Raw genomic sequence first — 18142 nt, 5'->3', positions numbered from 1 at the left:
ACTTATCTTTCGCAGGTACTTAAGATTTCATTAATTTTGGATTTTAAAACCATAGAGAACACAATCTATACCTTACTATTGAAAATGACGGTTTTAACACATTTGTGAAGCAACCAAAATGAATTCTTGACCCCTGGTTAGTACCTGGCATAGCACAGCCCTTTCCTAACACAATCAATGTCTATATTCAGTTGATTAATTTTTAAAAATTTTTAGCTTTTTTTAAAAAAAAGATTTATTCATTTTTATTGGAAAGTCAGATACACAGAGAGGAGGAGAGACAGAGAGGAAGCTCTGATTCACTCCCCAAACGTCCACAACGGCAGGAACTGTGCCAATCTGAAGCCAGGAGCCAGGAGCCTCTTCCTAGCCTCCCCCGTGGGTGCAGGATCCCAAGCCTTGCGCCATCAAGTCTACGCCAACTCCAGTCTACGCCAAAGCCAGGAACTTGGAACACTATCAGAGTCTCCCATATGGGTGACAGAGACTCAAGTATTGCTGCATCACCACTACCTTCCCAGGTTCCTTAGCAGAAAGCTGCAGCGTTAGCAGAGGTGACACTTAAACCGGTGCTTAGAAATGTGGCTCCTCTACAATCAGACAGGAAACAGTGTGGGTTCACTCATACCTCACTAGGTGGGACACAAAGATTAGTTACTCCTCACTAGGGCATTGAAGATTTCTCTGCACACCCCTCCTTAAAACTGTTTTGCACCTAAAGTGTTGTCTAGTTAGAGTTATAAGCCAGTCTAGACTTCCCGAAAAAAAAAGCCAGGTTCAGCAAAATTATGCTTCAACGCAATACAAAGCTAAATACTGGGGCCCGGCGGCGTGGCCTAGCAGCTAAAGCCCTCGCTTTGAATGCGCCAGGATCCCATATGGGCGCCGGTTCTAATCCCAGCAGATCCACTTCCCATCTAGCTCCCTGCTTGTGGCCTGGGAAAGCAGTTGAGGACGGCCCAATGCATTGGGACCCTGCACCCTCGTGGGAGACCCGGAAGAGGTTCCTGGTTCCTGGCTTCAGATTGGCACAGCACCGGCCGTTGCGGCTCACTTGGGGAGTGAATCGTGGGACGGAGGATCTTCCTGTCTCTCCTCCTCTCTGTATATCTGACTTTGTAATAAAAATAAATAAATCTTCAAGAAAAAAAGCTAAATACTACAATGAAAATAGACACGAGACAGCTGAATAGTAATCTACAGCCATTTTAAGGTGTATAGAACCCGGTTGTATATAAACTAAAATTGAAATGTCAATGAAGAAGTCACAGGATGTGGTTAAGAACTTGCATTTTTTTAAAACATATTGGTTACTCAATACCATGTCAATGTCATGTTCGGGTTTTTAATTGATCAGGATGATACTCTGCCGGCTCCACCTTCAGACCAGAGATGGTCTCCCCAAGAAGCCGTTGAACTTATCTGGACAATAAGATGCTGGACTCTATACTTGGTATATGCTTGCAATGAAAGAATCTCAACTGAACTTGAACTGTGGCAATGCAGCAAGGTGGAGAAATCCACCATGGGGGGAGGGTTTGGGGAGGGGAGGGGGAATCACAGTACCTATAAAACTGTGTCACATAATACAACGTAATTAATTAAAAAAAACTAAAAAAAAAAAAAGAAATGTGGCTCCTAAGTGGCAGATTTATGTGCCATACTACAACGCCTGCTCCAAGCTGGCTAATCTAAAAAATCCAATTGAGATGCAATTCAGCAGTACGCAATTGAAAGTCAAATATAAAAACAAAAATTCATTTCTTTCCCCAATAACTACCAAACATGTAATTAAAGAATTCTGACTCCATGGTTATCAGAGAACCAGGCACTCTTATCTTTGTGTTCTGATTCCCTAAACTTAGGGCTTCTATCTCCTGATGCAATTTAGCTACTTGAGCTCCACGGCTCTCAGGCCTTTGGCATTTCATGTCCCTGGCCCCGGATCACCGAACGCCAGGAGCACCACTCCCAGGTAACTGGGATGAGGGGAAGAGGAACACTCAGGAGTGTCCGAAGGCCCAGCCTGCTAGGTGCTAGAAGAGATTTTTGACACCATGCTCTTGCGATAGCTTCCTGACAGCTCTCGGATCACAGGACTTGCCACAATCCGTCTTGTTCATACCCCTGGCAACTCAACATCCTAAGGAACCAGAAGAGGTATTTCCATCCTCCTAAAGAGGAGACCCATGCTTCACTCGATGCCTGGAAGTGTACACCGTTTTAATCATTTCTAGGAAAAGAAATGCCATTGTTCACTGAACACGGAGCTCGGCATTCTACAACAACTTACTGCCTCACAGCTATTTAGATCGGATGCACAAATAAGCAGAAACATTAGAAATGGTAATATCTTCATTAAGAAAACAAATGATACCTTCCCAAACGCCTGCCTGCTGGGACTCTCTGCCCAGTTTTCTAATGAGGTTGTTTCATGTTTATTTTTATTAGTTAGAGCTGCTTTCATGTGTGTAAAAAAAAAAATCAGGCCTCTGTATATTACAAGTGATCCAAATAATTTTGTTCAGTGTGTTTTTTTTCTTAATTAAATTATTCATGTCAAAATGATCGAGCTTCTGAGGACTGGCATTGTGGCCTAGCGGCTTAGGCAGTCAAGTTCAAGGCAGCATCCCATGTTGGAATGCTGCTTTCCGTCCAGCCTACTCCCCTGCTGAACCAGCTTCCTGCTACTGTATCTGGGAAAGCAGTGGACAAAGGTGCCAGCACCTGGGTCCCTGCTACACACAGACAGCCCCAGCAGAACTCCTCACTCCTGACCCTGGCCTGGCCCAGACCTGACTTTTGGAGACATTTGGGGAGTGAACCAGTAGATGGAAGTTATTTTTCTATTTCTCTTTTTTTTAAAGATTTATTTTTATTACAGTCAGATACACAGAGAGGAGGAGAGACAGAGAGGAAGATCCTCCGTCCGATGATTCACTCCCCGAGTGAGCCGCAACGGGCCAACACGCGCCGATCCGAAGCCGGGAACCAGGAACCTCCTCCAGGTCTCCCACGCGGGTGCAGGGTCCCAAAGCTTTGGGCCGTCCTCAACTGCTTTCCCAGGCCACAAGCAGGGAGCTGGATGGGAAGTGGATCTGCCAGGATTAGAACCGGCGTCCACATGGGATCCTGGCGCGTCCAAGGCGAGGACGCTAGGCCACGCCGCCGGGCCCCTATTTCTCTTTGTGTGTATGTATGTGTGTCTGTAATCCTATCTTTCAAATACACCTTTTTTTAAATATTCATTTTTTAATGATTTCTGAGTTGCATATCACCCATTGCTTACTCATTCATTTAAACCCAATTCCATCAGCGTTTTTGCTAAGAACCAAGTACTGTGATTAGTGTTGGGACACTGAACCAAAAAGTCATGGAACAAAACATCCTCATGAAGTTAACTTCTGATGTAGGCTAAAGTAGTTCATTCTAGGGCAGAGAGGAAAACATTAAAAATATAACATTAGGGAGTGATAAGAACTAAGGAAAACATTAAAGGCAGGAAGAGACAAGGGAGTGTACAGAGTTATTTAAGGACAGTCAAGGAAGACTGCTCTAAGGAAAGAATATCAGAGAAGAAGCCTGGAGGGCAGCAAACGAGCAAAGCCAGTGGGTGTGAGGCAAGCACCCTGGAGTACCACTGGGCCCCTGTGCCTGGGGGGGAGGGACAGCCAAGTGGCCCATGTGGTTAGATGGGGGTAGGAGTGGGGAGGCAAGGAGTGAGAATACTTGGATTCAAAGATGCCTTTCAGGTCCCAAGTATTTATACATGAGAAAATCTAAATATTTTAAGTTTGGGGCCACATGAAAAGCTGGTTGGTTGTCGTACTAGCATTTGTAGAATTGCTTTTCTGCTGCATTTACACATGCTTATTTATTAGTGGGGAAGAGATATACAGAGGGAGAGAGAGAGACAGAGACAGAGTGCATGCTCTCCCATCAGCCAGTTCATCCCCCCAAAACGACTGCAATGGCAAGTGGTGTGGTGTTGGGCTGAAGTTGGGAGCCAGGAACTCAGTGGAGGTCTCTCAGGTAGGTGGTAGAGACCCAACAACTTGCACCGGCCGGCTCCCAAGATTTCCCACTGATTTTAAATTCCATCTTTATCATCTACCATTGTCTCCGTGCCTACTTCGGAAGATGTTCTAGAGTGTGTGATATGGATCTCTCTGTAATCTTTGGAGTTCTGAAGCCCTGCATGTATGTTACGACCTGAAAGGTAAGGAACATTCGATAAGCTTCACTGATGTGCGAAGAAATACCACACCTTGGTTGGTTCTATCTTCCATGTGATGAAAGATCACAAAACCCCTCTCTGAACCTTCTTGCTCTCTAAGTGACAGGAAAGACTGCAAGGACAAGAATACACTAAAGCTCAAAGGAAACAAACTCCAATCTGACCTGGGAATCTTCTTCACCAATACCAACATTATGGCCTGCTGAATGAAACAGTCACTTAAACATCAGCAATACATTTTCATTTCTTTTTCAGCTCTGCCTGAAGGGCTGGGCTAAGGTTCAGGCCAGAGGTCCTCAAACTGTGCTCACCAATCAGAAGCTGTAGTACCCGGGACTCGAACACATATGCAAATTCTAACTTTCGTCTGAGATCTAAGGAATGGGGAATTCTGAGGGTGAAAGGGCAACCATCCAGGTGATTCTAACGCATCTCAATGTGTAGAAAACACTGGTTTAACTTCTGGCACCAGCCATCCAGACCCAAACATACAGCATGATAAAGAGTCCCAGGTCTGAGGTGAGTCTCAATATCAACTAGGGGTGTAAACGCACCCAGGAAAGAATTAAACTTACAGCATCTCATAACCTCTTTGGAAACTATGTGGATAATGGTGTTGATCTCACACATATTTTCAAGAATTACACAAGAGAAAGCAAGAAATGTTCAAAATTATATTCCTGGCATACTGTAAACATTCAATGAATGATATCTAACATCACGGTGATGTTATTAGATGCATCACTTGTTTTAATTTTTATTTCCAGTCATTTTTTCAGAAACAGGTCCCTTTCACACTGGATCTCCAGGTAATCAGAAGGGGGGCACACAATTAACACTGGGGTTTTTCTGGTGTGTTTATGGAGAAGCGGGAGGGTGGTGGCATGAGCTAGCCGACAGCAATCTGTGGATGGAAAGCGTTTCTGGCCTTACTAAACATTTCCTTTTCAGCTTTTCCCTTTGAAAGTGAATTCAGCATAAAGCCCAGACATTAATTAAAAGGCCCAAGGCCAGAAGTTCTTCCACAAATAACTATGTACACACCACCAGTTCATATCCTATACCCGCACCCTGACAAAGCCCAACAAAAGCTAAAATCAAATAAATGCATTTTGTAGAGTGGCCCCAGGGTCGATGGATTCAGACAGTTGAACTCAACAATATGGGCAGAGAAACTCCACGGAATCACCTCCTTTGCCAGCAGCCTCTACAGTCTTTTCCTATTGCAGGCACTCAACTGGACCTAGGAAAGTCAGTGTATTCCTCACAAAATGCCATCAAATCAAGGCCCAGCCCTCCTGTGCCACGGTGGACTTACCAAGCACACATTTAACTGCACTGCTTCAGAATAGAAAGCTACCTGTCCCCTATGACCATAACTGTCCAGCTATTACAGAGGGTTAAGCATCTCTGAAAGTGATTTTTTTTTGGAAAGGGGCATCTTACCGATGTCATGAAGATCTTGAAGGGAAATGATCCTGCAATATGGTGGGGTCCAAATCCAATGAGAAGTCCACAAGAGGAGGGAAGGGAAGCCGATAAAAGGAGAAGGTCACGTGACCAAGGAGGCCAACCTGGGAGTGATACACCATAGCTACTGGAAGCTAGGACTGAGGCCTGGCAGTCACCTTAAGAAAAGCCAGAGGGAACCAACTTCTTGACAAGTTGACTTTGAATTTCTGGCATCAGAAATCTCTTACAGAAATGTAAGAGATCAAGTTCCTGATATTGAAGTGCAAGTAATAACTTGGACTGCTCTACAAAACCAACATAATTACATGTAACTCCAATCAGGAAAACAGACTAGGGGGCAGCATTGTGGCAGAGCAGATTAAGCCCATATCAGGTGTCAGTTCAAGTCCCAGCTGCTCCACTTCCCAAATAACTCCCTGCTAATGTACCTGGGAAAGCAGGAGAAGATGGTCTTAGTTCTTGGACCCTTGTCACTCCTAGGGGGAATGGGGATGACATCCTAAACTCCTGGCCTCAGCCTGGCCCACTTGCGGAGTGAGTCAACAGATGCAAGATCTCTCTCCATCTCTCCCTTTATCTGAGCCATTTTGCCTTTTAAACAAACAATCTTTTTAAAGTAAAAGAAAAAGCAAAACTTGAATTTCACCCTAATGCTAAGAGTACTGGGCTTTGGCTAATAGAGTTAATATTATTTTTTTTTTATAAACACTTCACTGAGCCTTCCAGATTGTCCACACATTTATCATGTTTTAATCTGATAAGTTAATTTAAAATAATACACATACCTTATAATGTTATCATCAGGATTTTCAATTTTTTAAAATATTGCCTGAAATGTTTAGCAATCAGACACATCTATTACAGAAACAACCTTGTGTGCCCCATTCCATGGCTATAAATAGGCTGAAACGGAGGTTACCTTATTGTCTCCCAATTTTTTGACTTCATTAGGCCAGAGAAGGCTGTCACTGCGATTTCCAAACAACTAAATAAGTTGCTGGAGCAGTGCCAAAGGTCCAGTCATCCAGGATGCAAATGAAGGGGAGTCCTCTGAGACGTGTGATCACGCCACACAGGAGATTTTGAGAAATGGACATTATCAGGGTAATTTCACAGAGCCATTGAGAAAGAAAAACACCTGCATTCTCTTAATAAGTCCCCTGGAGGCCTAAGTCCTCTGTACCAAGGCCTGGGGATCCACTACGAGTGTTACGCCTGCACATAACGAGCCAGTTCTTATGAACTGTGCAAGCAGCTTCTGGGCCATGGACTAGTTTCCCAAACACCAAATCAAATAACGCCTCCCTTAAATGCCTTCTGATGGTCCAAATAACACTTTCCTGAAATCTCTTCCTATGGTGCACTATGCTCCAGGTTGCCCACATGGCGACAAGATTGCTACAGTGATGGGAGTCCACATACGAAAACACAGTTTTAAGGACTGCAAGAAAGACTATCTTGTTTATTTGTGCTCCCCATCTCAGAGCATCTGGGTTCAAGTCATAGTTTCAATTACAATTCCAGCTTCCTGCTGCTGCAAACCCTGGGAGATAGCAGGTGACTCAAGCGGTTGAACCCCAGACACCCATGTGGGAAAACCAGGGAATGAGTCCCTAGCTCTTGGGCTAAGCCAGGTCCATCCCTAGCTGTTGCAGGCATTTGGGTCCCAGCCTGAGACGAGAAGATCTCCCTGTCTGTCCCTCTGCCCTTCAAAGAAATATTAAATAAATAAAAAAAATCTCAACACCACTCCCACAGATAGTCCAATTGAACATAAGGCTGTTAACAAGGTAGGCAGAGTTTCCTTTATTACAGAAGGTCTGACAACATAACATCAAGACATCCTCTCGGAACCAGACATGGTACTGTACGGGGAGGAGGGGACTTCAGAAAACTGGTAGAAAATGGAACTCAAACATAAATTTATTTTGGCATAAAAAAAACCTGTTGTAAATCCAGTCATACTTTTCTTTAAAGATACACATTTTTTCCATAAACTCTTTGAAGACCCCTGTTTTTGGATTCAGTTCCTCACGCCATGGTATTTTTCTGACGCTTCAGTAGCCCAGCTTCATACCCTCTGACTTGCTAGGAGTTTTACCTTTGAAACCTCAGGCCCCAAATGAACCTGTTAACCCAGCATGCTTCAGATTTTGTATACTGCAGATATTTATAAACTCTCATTCCCAGGCCATGAAGAATAAAACACTACTTCCCCTAAGCCTCAATTTTTTGGTTTGAAATTTTCTTTTTAGATGCAGAGAGAGAGACAGACAAACAAGAAACAGATAGAATGAAATAATGAGAAAGATACGGAGAGAAAACAGAGAGGTGGGATGTCAACCAGCTCATCCTTCAAACACTGGCCACACCAGGGCTGGCCCAGGCCAAAACTAGAAACTGGAAATTCCACCCAGGTCTCCCACGTGGGTGGCAGGAACCCAACTATTCCAGCCTTCAACTGCTCCCTCCAGGGTCTGCAAGAGCAGGCAGCTGAAGTCAGGGATGGAGCTGGGATTTAGCCCAGGCACACCAATATGGGATGTGGGGATCACCATGGCTAGGTCAAACAGCTTCCCCAACACCAATACATTCACACCAAGACTCCTAGGGCTAACCACTGTTGGTTCAAAGATGCAGAATACTGAGCTCCAAAAACCTGGTTTCCAATCCAGCCTCCTTCCTTTAGTACCTGTATATATTTGAGCATACTAGCACGTTTGTTTCCTCATATTTTGAAAGTAAAAGACTAAAGGCATGCCTTGCAAAATAGTTGTGACTATGGCATGAAGAGAGGCATCAAGAATTCTAGCATGGGGCAGGTCCTCGGAAATATTAAGTCCTTTTCTCACAACATTCCCCTCCACAGTTACTCGGATGACAAAGGAGACAATTGGATTCATCTACCACTCACATCGGCCATCCACAAGTAGACATTCTCTTGCTGGTTCCTTCCAAATCAGTAGTCTCAAAATCAGGTACAAGCAGTAAAAGCCAGCAAAATCAACAAGTTAGGCAGGGGGCGGGGGGCGGGAGGTGGGCAGCTATGCAAGTGGGAACCGTGAGAACTGTGGCAAAGTTGAGCACACATGCTCCATCTCAGGAGCAAAGGAGAAATGTGAAGACGAGGACAGTCAGATATTGCCATTGTCCCACAGAAAGCCCAAATCTGATTTGTTACACAGAACTCCAAATGCTGGCAACAAAATCAAAATTTAAACCAGTATAACACTAACAGTGCATACACTAAGGCCTGATTCAATCTCGGAAGGTTCATGTACTGCACAAACACCCTTCTCTTCCATGCATCACAGGAAGGAGCTTCTGCTAACACACTTGACATCACATTTGTGGGCAGTGTCTAACATGAAAGACAACCTCAAAAACCCAGACTCATGGAGCAGGTGGAAAGTGAAATAGACTGTCACCTTGGAGATGGTTGGTTTTCTTTTTGAGCATGCAAGTTCATGGTCTTGGCTGCTGGGATGCGCTTCCGAAAAGAGATCCCAGGGACATAGCTTGGAAGTTACCTCCTTCTCAGACTTTGCATCCATGCATTCCTTCCTTAGAGAAAAAGACATTGAAGGTGCAGGGCTCAACCCAACCAAAGCATTTCACCTGCCATGTACTTGTATATGTCTCTCTGAGCGTGTGACAACCAATGTGACTCTACTATACCACAGAGGTCTCATTCTTTTAGAACCTAACACATGTCTCTCATCTGTGTTTACTCCATGGGACACGTTTGGTCACTCCCATTTAACTAATGAAAATCCCTCAGCTCCGACTGGGTAAGTGATTTGTCATCTATCATATAATCAACAATTCTCAGGGCCTTCACCTTAGTTATCCGTTACTCCTTACCCTGTCAGTCCTGTTTCCATTAAACCCTCTTGAAACCACTTACTGGTTGGTATAAGTCCAGTTGCACGCCACAAGACTGGGGGGATGCAATCCATGATTTATATCCTTGAATTCTCATAACATTCCACAGAGGACAAATACTATACCCCCATTTTTCTGATGCAAAATCCAAGGTTCAGAAAGACTTCAGCACTTGCCCAAGGCCATTCAGTCATTAAGAGGCAGAGCTACACTCCAAGCAGTCTTCAAAGCTTGTCCCTTTAACCACTCAGTTCTAACACTTCCCTATAAACTCTTACAAGCTCCATGGAAGCTTTTAATGACAGCAGCCGGAAATACACACTTCTCCCCAGAGATCGTGCCCCACGACTCTCCCAAATACAAGGGGGTAGAGTCCGTTTGATCTCAGAAAGCTCGAGGATCTGGGAAAAATTCCCATTAGGGAATGCTCCCACTCTCCACAGGGAAATCCCTCTGGGGTACTCATTAACTGCTGGGTAAAAGAGTAACCTTTGAGGTTTTGAATAAAATAACACATTTATTAGGTTCCCCTTCATCCCACCAACTGTAAGCGACACAGGCACTATGATGAATGATAATCTTTCAGCAGAATGCGGGGATCATTTTCATGATTAAAGACAAATAAAATTACTTTGAAAAAAAAAAAGCTGGTTGACATTGCTACTCTGTGTTTCCTCATTACTCACTAGGTAAAGATTGTCACTCCGGGTGATTAAACAAGGACTAATTACTAGGTTGCCATACGGGCTGAGATGCTAAGTTTCAGCCCAAACAGCACAAAAATACCAGGGTACTTCAAAATGTTTGTGGAAAATGGGATTAAAAAATAAGCTTATTTTCTTAACAAACATTTTTAGAAATTTGCACATATGAAGACTCTTCCCAAAAAGCACAGGGAAAACACATTTTTCAAGAATGTAATGCACATACTTAAAAAAATCTTTTGTGGCAACATAAATTTACCTAATTAAATTTCCCATGAATTTTTGCAAGTTTCCTTGTCCAAAGTTTCCAAAGAATTGAGTAGAAATTGGCACCACTTTCAGGAGGACAATTTGGCAAGAGTTCTTGAAAATTTAAATACTCACATTCTCTGACCTGCCAGTTCCAATCGTGCCACAGAAATGTACGCACATATAAGCAGGGTGACCAGAAAGCAAGCTACCGTCCCACAGTACACAGGTACAAGGACATACGGGAAAACAGCCACAGTGGTCATGCACACAGAAATGTTGACTCAAGGGTCACCCATTCGATGGATTTGAAAAGCTCATCAAGGTATTAGGTCTTTTTAAACTGATAAGGAATGATTAGTTACAAAGTATTTCTATGCATGAAAAAGAATGAGCTCTAAAGACAGTCAGAGGAGATAGGCTGTTCACACATAATCATCTGAATGACTCTGAGGAGACAAATAGCAAATCTCATGTGCTGTGTCCACACACTGAATGTGTGGGATTCAGGAAGATGGTTAGGCCAATGGGACTGAAGGGCTGTTGTCAACCACGCAACTGTCATTGCCACACTGCCCCTCCTTGATCGTGAGGGATCTTTAGACATTCCACAGAAACTGTGCATTATAAAAGCTCTGCAGAGCCCCACACGATGCTTCAGTTACTAACTGCTTGCCTTGAACATGCCACGATCCCATACGGCACCAGTTGATATCCCAGCTGCTCTACTTTCCATCCAACTCCCTGCTTAAGGTTGGGAAAGCAGTCAAGGACGGCCCAAAACACTGAGACCCTGCACCCATTTGGGATACCTGGAAGCAGCTCCTGGCTCCAGAATAGCTCAGCTTTAGCCATTGTAGCCACTTCAGGGATTGAACCAGTGGACAAAAGATCTTTCTGTCTCTCCTCTCTGTAAATCTGCCTTTCCAATAAAAATAGATATGTCAATTACAGGAAGAAAAAAGAAATTAACTACACATGTTACTGATTTTGTTTTATGGCTTTTCATTTAAGGTGATGTATAGTAACTGTGCAATGGAGACTATCATATCTAGTAGCATGATACTTAACTTCATGGTGTTGTAAATTTCTATTTTTCTGCCTGTTGTTGATTTTGTATTGTGGCTTTTCATTTAAGGGGATGTATAGTAACTGTATAATGGAGACTATCAAATCCAGATGTGAAGATACAATGCAGTATGCATCTCTACTTCCAGACAAAAATGGACTTACAATGAAACTGTTTACTCTATCTTGACAACAGGATGCTAGACTCTCTGCCATTGTCCATGACCACAATAATGGACACATGACTGTGTATTAAGAGCTATACTATAGTAATGATATAGGGGAACTCAGCGAGGGGGAAAGAAATTGGGGAGGGGATAAAAGAAATCCCAGTGCCTATGGAACTGTATCATAAAATAATAAATAAATAAATAAATAAATAAATAAACATGTCTTTTTAAAAAACTATGCATAGGATCTGGCATTCTGGCACAGCAGGTAAAGCCGCTGGCAGCAACGCTGGCATTCTATATTGGCTTCAGTGTGTGTCTTGGCTGATCCACTTTCTGTTCAGATTGTTGATAATGGCCTGGGAAGGCAGCAGAAGATGGCCCAAAATGCTTGGGCTCCTGCCACCCATATGGGAGACCTGGACAAAGCTTCTGGCTCCTGGCTTCAGCCAGGCCCAGTGCTGGCCATTGCAGCTATCTAGGGAGTAAACCAGTGGGTGCAAGATCTCTCTCCCTTTCTCCCTCCCTCCTCTCTGTGACTCTGCCTTTCCAATGTTTGAAAGCATTTTTTAAAGAGTTACGGATGAATCCCAATGTTTATAAGATACACTTATCTTTGGCTAACATCATTTTCTCCTGGAATTGTTGAAGTTCCCTCATATTGACTGAGTGGGGATGACTGCATTCCAGTAAAACTTCACTTAACATGTTTTAAGACTGAAATTCTGTATCAGTTTTTATATGCTGGAAGGCATTACTCTTTTAAAACTTTTATTCAACCACTCAGAAATATAGGGATGGGCCTTGGGTGCAGCAGCTTGGTATACCACTTGGATTATTCATACCCCATATTGGAATGCCTGGGTTTGAGTGCTGGCTCCACTTCCAATCCCAGTTTCCAGCTAATGTACGCTCTGGGAGGCTGCAGGTCATGCCTCAGTCAGCCACATGGGAGACCTGGATGGATTTCCCAGCTCCTGCTACAGCCTGGCTCACTCACTCACTCCCGGGAAACAGTCACTGGGAGCTCTCTGACTGGGCATCTCTGCCTCTCTAATAAATGTTTTAAAAATCTTGCAGTTTAAATACATGCATTGACTAACTGGCCATCCAAAACAGGGAGCAGGCAAGTTTTGTCTGCTAGCTGCACTTTACCAAGTCTGCCCTAGGAGGAAAACAATGATTAGAAACTGATTGCCCCTCTGTGAAATTGATATCATACATGTGTCCAAGCACGTGGGAGGTTCTAGCATTTTTTATAGTATCTATATTTACTTCAAAAATGGGGACAGCACTATGGATATATTAGAATGAACTGATACATTGCTTCCAGATGAAAATCCTACTGAGGTATGTCAACTTCCATCAGGCACATTGTGAAATGTCACTGAGATAAGGTGGGCCAAGCAGCAACTTCCTAAACTGCAAATAAGTCTCCCTCTCTTTCTTTCTTTCTCTCTCACACACACCCTTGCCATGTTTTCCCTTTGCCTGGCACGTCACTGATTGAAGCAGAGTGTTTTTTCCTCCTCAGGCAAAACAGTCAGCGGGAACCCATTTCTTAGCCAGACCACAATCCACCAAAGCAAAGCAGGCCGACATCCCTCCAACTCACCACTCACGTCATCAATCAACGGGGTCACCCCAGCAACTGAGCAAAGCAGCTTTCCAAAGCGCAGGCCCGGCGGGCCCAGCCGGTGCTGCCTCTGGTATAATCACTGCACCACTAAAGCACCCGGCTGGGAAGGCAGCCGGCTGCTTGGCCAGACCTGGCCGTTGTCAGGAGACCAGCCACTCTGCATAATGATCCTGCCCTCACAAAGCCAGCCTGCTCCCGGCTTTCCCCAAGAGTCAGCTGCTCCTGAAAGTAGGACTCCAGGAGGCTTGTTCTGAAAGCTCGCCTTTGAATGCGCCAGTCAAATCTACATTTATCAGCAAAGCTGAAATGTTAAAGGGATTACAAGGGGCTTAGAAGCTGCCGTGGGTTCATTGATCTGGCCTTGCAAACCTCAGCTTCGCATGCCCTTCAGAGTCTGCTTTGGTCTGCTCCCTGGTTCTTGGGCTGCGTTTGATCCGACCATCCTTCTCATCCAGGTTGCAGATGCTTCCCTTTGGTCGTGACTCCAAGATTCTCATATTCCTACATTCTATCCGAGAAGTGGCTACTTGCATATGCCCCTACATAGGGGCACAGACTAGGGGGCAGTCAACATTTTCTGTAAAGAAAGAGAAACTAAATTTCTTGGGGTCTGAGGCCCACACAGGTTCAGGCAGCAACTCAACTCTGTCCCCACAGCATGAAAAAAATGAGAGGTACTAAGGACTGTTCAGTACTCGATGAAACTGAATTTGACATCATTTTCACATGCATTGGAATGTTCCTGATTTGCTTCCCATTGAAAAATGTAAAAGACATTCTTAGCTCATACACATCAGGTGCAGGTGTAGGTTTGGCCCACAGGCTTAGGTTGGCTGTACCCAATAGATACCTGCTATTCCAAGTAGGATGCCTGGGCCTGCAGCATCAGCACCACCTGCTTGCTAGAAATGCAGAATTCTAGGTTCTATCTCAGAACTTCAGACACCAATGCTGTCTTTGAACAAGATTCCTCGGTAATTCGAATATAAGTAAAACATAAGGAATCTTATTACAAGATGCAGACTGATAGGTTGAATAGGTTAGAATACATTGACTTGCTGCCTGTGCAACCTTAGGCAAACTGTTAAGCCTCTCTGAGACTCAATTTTCCTATCAACCCAAATGGCTCTAAATAACTACAACAACTCCCAAGGACTGTCATGAATAAAAGATAGGAAATAAGAAAGACTTGACATTGTCCATGTTTAAAACATGGGAGTAAATATCAGAGATGTTTACCATTTTTAAGATGATTTTTGGAGAGGTAAGAATGTTTATTTACATTTTCAAGCTCCAATCTCTTCCAGTACCTCACAGATAATGTAAATATTTGAAGATGTTTTTAAAGCTGCTATAATATTGGGCACTATGATGAATCAAGGTCATGCCAGTCTAAAGGGAAAACAACTATGCATCAAGTAGCCCTGATGTTGCTACAGCTTTAGCTTTTCCAAGAAAGCTGGACAACTGGATTTGAAATGGATCTTCCAAATGTCCACTGAAGATACACATTGGCGGGGGGGATGCATGATTTTCCCAATTCTTTACCTTGAAATACATTTGTCTTTTAATTCTACTTTCCACAAACTTCTTAAAGATCCCTTGTCTGTTGGGTAGATCAAACAAAATCCATCTTCAGCCTGGAACTGGTTTGTAGGCAGTAACTTCAAGTCAGTAGGAAGAGACAATGGGTCACAAGGATACAGACCCGGGTTCAGAATCACCTTCCCTGGCCAAGGGACCTCAGGTAAGTTCTACAACAACCCTGAGCATGCATCTGCTCAACAGGAAAATAACCATATCTACCTGCTGGTCCTGCTGAGGATGGAAGCGAGCATGGACGGAGGACACAGAAACACAACACCAGAGTCTGCGCTCGCTACTGCTACTGCTGGTGTTGTTTTGATATTATTAACGCTACAATTATTGTTCATCAGTCCCTGGATGTGCAGAGAGCGATTCTTCACTGTGCACTTGGCCATTTTTCTCTCCTTGCTCAAGTGGGCTGCAAACAAGCAAACCCAATTAACTGGTTCCCAGAAAGCTATCTTGTAGCAGAGGACATTAAGTGCTCAGTTATTGATGAGTGTGTTGTGGGCATTATCCATAGAGAAGCTTTGCTCTTGCTCTTCCAGAGCATTCTCTCTGTGACCCAGCAGCCCTAGCTCACCCTGAGTGATATTTCTTCCAGCCTATATCACCTGTACCTCAACAGGGGCTCCCTGGGCCCCAGCTGCCCTCATGGTGGGGGGCAAATGTTCTTGGCATGGCAGAGCTGGTGGCTCCTGTAGCAGGGTTGATTCAGCATGATTCTCCTTCCTGCCTCACTCCAGCCTCTGCTCAAATGCCACCGGCTCAGAGTCCTTCTCTCCAGTGAATTACCTATAGAATGAAGACAGGGTCCTGCCTATTTCCTCTTCTGTGGCCTCCTCAGCACCAGCAGAGTGCCTGGCACTCACAGCTAGCCCTCAAATATTTTTCAGTGCAGAAATCTGTTTGGAAAGGGAGGAAAACAAGACTTGGGCAGCTGAAGTCCTCCGCCCAAAGTCACATGACTCGTCAAAGCCAGGATAGGTGCCCATCAGCTCCATCAGGACTTCAAAGACCCAGGCCTTCCCATCATGCCAGAGGGAGGCCGGACTTGTTTATAACATGCTTTCCAGCAAGGTTAGGGCTTTCATGCTGGGAGGAAGTCACATAATCATGTCCCGTTTTTAAAGGCTGCCTGCTGGGTAGACAATAGACAGGAGGGGACCAGGGTGCAAGCAGAAAGGCCAGTGAAGAGGATGCTGCAAAGTTCCAGGGATAACCTTAGGGATGTTTGGGGTGTGGATAAGGTGAGCCCCAGTCTCCTCTGGTTCCCAAGGCAACCTTACTTTCCTGCCAAATTCTCTCCCAGGAGCTCACAGTGTCCCTGGTCCAAGGAGTGCAAAGTGCATTTGGAATTGCCAAAGAGAAGACTGTGCTGTCGCCCCAGAGGATGCCCCTGGGGAGAGGACAGGCCAGGGTAAAGGGCTGCTTCCTGTCCAGCAAACAGTGGGAAAGCCATCACACCCCCATTCATGGCATCACCAGGCGGTATTTCTGCTGGTGGTGAGGAAACCCTTCTGGTGCGACAACTCCATGGAGCCTGACGAAGCTTTTCTAAGAGAAACGCTCCAGAATGGGCTTGGTTTCCCATCACAAAAGCAGCTGGACTCAAGTTGCTTAAGGTTCTCCCAGCAGACACGGTGGCGAAGGTCTGAAGGGGCCCTGGCCACCTTAGCATCAGTCACACTAGGAATCACGTCTCCTACTGAGCAGTAGTGTGGAGGAAACTAAAAGGTGAGTATGTGCTATGAGCCTACTTAAATTTCACCCATAGTTTTTCATCTCACACACACACATTTTCCATAATTTTTTCAAAATATAGCCTAGGCATGGATTTCACAATTGTTGTACATCCAAAAAGACTTACATCTTAATTCCATTTTCCATGAATGTCATACCCACCCCTGGCAGGTACCTGGTAGCTGACCCAAAATGCTTCCAAACCTCATATAAGCCTTACCATAACACCCTAGGGGTAAGCACCATTGTTAGACCCATTTAACAGTTAAGGAAACTAAGAATGAGCAAAGTTCACGGCTGGCAAAAATGTAATCACACATTCCCTACATTAACACTCTAGATGTAGGCGCCACTATTAGTTCCACTTAACAGCTGGGCAAAGTGACAACCAGGGAGAGTTCAGAGGTCACAGCCAGGCAGGGAGAGGAGCCAGGCCCCACATACACCTGCACAGCATCTCTCCCGCCCAGTACTCTGGCTACTGCAAAGTAGGGAGGGAAAGGACGTTAGAAACCACTATCTCCTATGTTCTTCATGAATCTAAGTGGAGTGCGGCCACACTGGAATAGGTGCTAGCCAACATAAAGCTTCCACACCTGTTCCCACAGATTCCCCCACTCGCACATTTAGGAGATGCCAGTGGGCAGTCCAGAGCCAGGCTCTCTGGGCCACACTCCGTTGGCACCACTGATGATTGCCTATGGCTGCCAATTACATATTTATAAGGTCGCCTGCCTGGACTCTGACACACAAGTTATTAAAGGCCCCAGAGCCATAAGGGTTGCACTTGGTGCCCTGAAACAAAGACAGAGAGGCTGCCAGACCCATCAGAGGCAGGAACAAAAGCATTTCATTTTGTGAGGGGCTGGGTGGGGGTTTTTCTGATAACTGGGTGCTCAACACACATGGCAATCGGGAAGAAAGGAACGAGGCACAAGCTGGGGCCAGGAGGAATGGGGGAGAGTGAGGGGAAAAAGTCCGTTTTGTTGTCAGTGTCTAGGAATGGCCCTCTTCAAAGGGGCACATGGGGGATGGGGTAAGAAAAGGGAGGGGGGCCCTCCTCCCACCTCCCCCCAAGTGCCCCCACCAAGGGCAGGCAGTTTAAGATATTCAGCAATTATGTCTCCTGCCATTGAGTTTTTCCTCAACAAGGGACAAATCACCAAGTTCTCTCTTTCCACCAGCCATCAGAGAGCTCGCACCCCAACTTTTCCCAGCTGGAGCCCCAAGCAGCCAGATGCGCAGGGAGGGTACCCAGATCCCTTGTCTCCCAAGCATAATCACTCCAAGACAGGCTGGGGCTGCCTGGGAGTCAACAGCCAAGGCACATTAATAAGAAACATCTGGCCACCGAAGAGGGTTGACACAGCACAGGCGGGCGGGCAGG

At 45.0% G+C, this 18142-nt stretch overlaps 1 protein-coding gene across 2 annotated transcripts in view; it reads right to left on the bottom strand.

Annotated features, from left to right (window-relative positions):
* Positions 1 to 18142, bottom strand: part of PRICKLE2 (prickle planar cell polarity protein 2) — a 352984-nt gene that overhangs the window by 333405 nt on the left and 1437 nt on the right. The gene's annotated exons all lie outside the window — the stretch shown is intronic.

This window comes from Ochotona princeps, chromosome 21, assembly GCF_030435755.1.
Source record: "Ochotona princeps isolate mOchPri1 chromosome 21, mOchPri1.hap1, whole genome shotgun sequence".
Taxonomy (NCBI): domain Eukaryota; kingdom Metazoa; phylum Chordata; class Mammalia; order Lagomorpha; family Ochotonidae; genus Ochotona; species Ochotona princeps.
Note: the sequence above shows the minus strand (reverse complement) of the source record. Positions and strands in the feature narration are given on the sequence as shown.